We start from the raw sequence: 3,198 nt of genomic DNA, 5'->3' as shown, positions 1-3,198 counted from the left end.
CTGTTGCACGACACTATCCCTCCCACGCTGCTAAATGTAGGTCGTCGGCAAAATATGACTGCAGTGGAACAAGGGCGTCTGCAGAAATTTCCCCAGGAGGTGGTGGTGGCATTGGTAGTGGTGTGTGTGTGTGTGTGTGTGTGTGTGTGTGTGTGTGTGTGTGTGTGTGTGTGTGTGTGTGAAGGACTATTACTATGAAACTCACACAGTCCAGACCGCCAAGGAAAATAAACCTTGAGATTTGGAAAGAGTGTTGATCTTATACCGCTTATACTGCATGTTTCAAAATTCCACCTCTAAGGGGGAGACGCAGGACATGAAAGGATTTCTGAATCATGTAGCTATTAAGGTAATTTTGAAGCTAGGCATACGAACATTTGTATCTGGTTTCTAGGTCAGAAATAAAGAAATATGTGTTCCAGTATCTTTGGGAATTTAACCTCTATGAGGTGAAATAGTGGATGAACATTTTATTTTGAGATAAATAATTATGGAAGAACTATGAAAGTATTTTTAAGGCTACATCTACGAAAATTGGTATTTGACTTCAAGGCTACAAATAAGAAAATACGTGTTTCGGTGTTTTTGGAAGTTCAACCCCTAAGGGGATGAAATAGAGTGAGCTGGTGCGTTTCTGGCGCCAGTTTCCGTCGATCGTTGTTTCGATCTTTGAGTCGCGGTCCAGAGGACACTGCTCCCTAAGCGACTGTAGTAGTTCTCTGTGCAGCCCAACATCGGGCTTACCACGCTTACACTGGACACAGTTGCCAACAAATCGCCTGCCATCGCGATATAGGTTGGGCCAAAACATGTATTCCTGAACTCGGTTCAAGGTCTTGAAGAACCCCAAATGACCCCCGTCCGCCGACTCGTGGAAATATCTGAGTGCCATGCTAACTCGTTCCTGTGGAATACAGACCTTCACTTGGCCACGGTTGGCTCCCCCTTTACACAAGAGGCCCGCACGAAGGCAACAGCTAGTGACGACGTCGCCATCCACAAACTGCTGCATATTCGGTCCCCACCCGGCGTCCTCGGCCTGTTTGCCGGCTAAGTCGAAGAAGAAGCCGGGTGTCTCGGAGAGAAGGAAATTCACCCCCAGATCCGGCTCCACGTTTCTGAAAATGGTTCATTATGAAAGCATTATGAAAGCATGTCTGACAATTCGTATTCGGCTAATCTGTTACAATTTTTAAAAACTACGTGTTTCACTGGTTTTTAACTTCGAGCATAAGGGGATGAAAATTTTAATGAAATATTTATTGCGTTATATTAAAATATTTTAAATCTGATCTACGAAAACCGGTATTTCACTTCTCAATTAGATATAAAGAAATATGCGTTATACAAACAAGAATACAAACGGCTTGATTAACAAAAACCTTGGACCCCAGCTGTCAGCATTGCTTTTTGGTCATTCAGCAAAAGACCATGCTTCAACGGCGTTAAGTTTAGAAAAGTTTAGAAAGTGTTGCAGTTTATAAAAGACATAAAAAAAACGATTAAAGAAAAAATGCTTTGCAGACCATGAACGGTCTAAGTAAGTAAAGAAGCGGATGATAAGCTAGCTCTTTAAGCAAATAAGTTGGTCAGTTTAAGTTCCGAGACATGTCATGCAGCAGGAACGGAATCCTATAGTTGCTACGATTGGCGAAAGGAAAAGTTTTGCAGAATCACGCGAAATCACTTCTGCAAGTGGCTGAGAATCTCGTAATGAATAAAAATTCTGTACTGAGAATTCCAAGGTGGGAGAGGCGAGATTCCTCCCCCCCCCCCCCCCCTTCCCCCTTCTCAGAATCCTATCCTTCTTTACCTACAGCAAAAAATAAATAAATAAATAAAACTAGAGAAATTTCTACTGTGAAACTATTTGCATACAAGAGAACGGCCATTAAAATTTAACTCTTCAAAGTTTTAAGCCCTGCCCCGTTCGAAAATTCAATTTCTTTGTAGTTGCATTTTTTAAAGGTGTACTTGTCTAGACTCCTGGAACGGAAAGGTTTTTTTTTTTAATCCGTGCTTTACAAAAGTTTCTACAGTCCATTGTTTGAAGCAGTGTCACGGCTGCCATGAGCCGCGCGGGGTACCCGCCATGTGTCCAACGCCTTGTCACGGTTCGCGCGGCTCCCCCCGTTGGAGGTTCGAGTCCTCCCTCGGGCATGGTTGTGTGTGTGTTGTCCTTAGCATAAGTTACTGTAAGTAGTGTGCAAACATACGGACTGATGGTTCAAATGGCTCTGAGCACTTTGGGACTTAACATCTGAGGTCATCAGTTTCCTAGAACTTAGAACGACTTAAACGTAACTAAATTAAGGACATCACACACATCCATGCTCGAGGCAGGATTTGAAACTGCGACCGTAGCGGTCGCGTGGCTCCCGACTGAAGTGCCTACAACCGCTCGGCCACATCGGCCGGTCTATCATGTATTCTAGAAGAGCTGCACGGTCGTCAGTGGCGCCTGTTCTTTCTAGAACAGTTACTATCTTCATATCTATGGTTAAACGTCACCCAGCCATTGACCTTCGTCTGTGCGAATGCGCACAGGCTACCGGAAATCTTACGGGAATCGTCACCTTAGTGTGAGCCAGTAATGAGTGGATGGACAAATACCTATTAAGTACATTACGCAATCGGATTGTGGGCGGTTCGGGGTGTGAGTCTCACGGGAAGCGTGCGAGGGATAAATTCCTGCAGTCGTGCTGTTCATTTGTGCCCTCGATAGCTCAGATGGATTGAGCGTCTGCCTTGTAAGCAGGAGATCCTGGGTTCGAGTCCCAGTAGCGGCACACTTTTCAGCTGTCCCCATCGAAGTATATCAACAACACCTGTCGGCAGCTGAGGGTTTCAATTAATTATCAGTTGTGTAGGTGATTCGATGAACCCTTTGCCAGGCACTTAAATGTGTTTTGCAGGGTATCCATATAGATGTAGATGATAACTCGTCCCGTGTCGCACGTGCTCAAAAGGATTCATACTGCAGAATGCATGCAAACATACTCACCGAAAATACGGACGAATATCAAGTGCAGGCTGCCGAGTGCTGCATATCCAGCTTAGACAGATCGGCTTTTCCTGCCAAGAAGAACAGGAAGTTGCTGTCTAGGAACAATCAGAGGTAGTGGAAGGGCTGATAAATACTCCTTGAATTGCAGACTAAACGTAAATAACGAAAATACATTTTTGGTAAAAATTGGT

General features: G+C 44.3%; 1 non-coding gene across 1 annotated transcript; it reads left to right on the top strand.

Annotated features, from left to right (window-relative positions):
- Window positions 1-2,714: 2,714 nt before the first annotated feature.
- On the top strand, window positions 2,715-2,789 carry Trnat-ugu (transfer RNA threonine (anticodon UGU)). Its single transcript has one exon. It is a non-coding gene; the product is annotated as a tRNA-Thr (tRNA).
- Window positions 2,790-3,198: the final 409 nt, after the last annotated feature.

This window comes from Schistocerca gregaria, unplaced genomic scaffold (assembly GCF_023897955.1).
Source record: "Schistocerca gregaria isolate iqSchGreg1 unplaced genomic scaffold, iqSchGreg1.2 ptg000047l, whole genome shotgun sequence".
Taxonomy (NCBI): domain Eukaryota; kingdom Metazoa; phylum Arthropoda; class Insecta; order Orthoptera; family Acrididae; genus Schistocerca; species Schistocerca gregaria.
The sequence above is the reverse complement of the archived record's forward strand: the minus strand, read 5'-3'. Positions and strand labels throughout refer to the sequence as shown.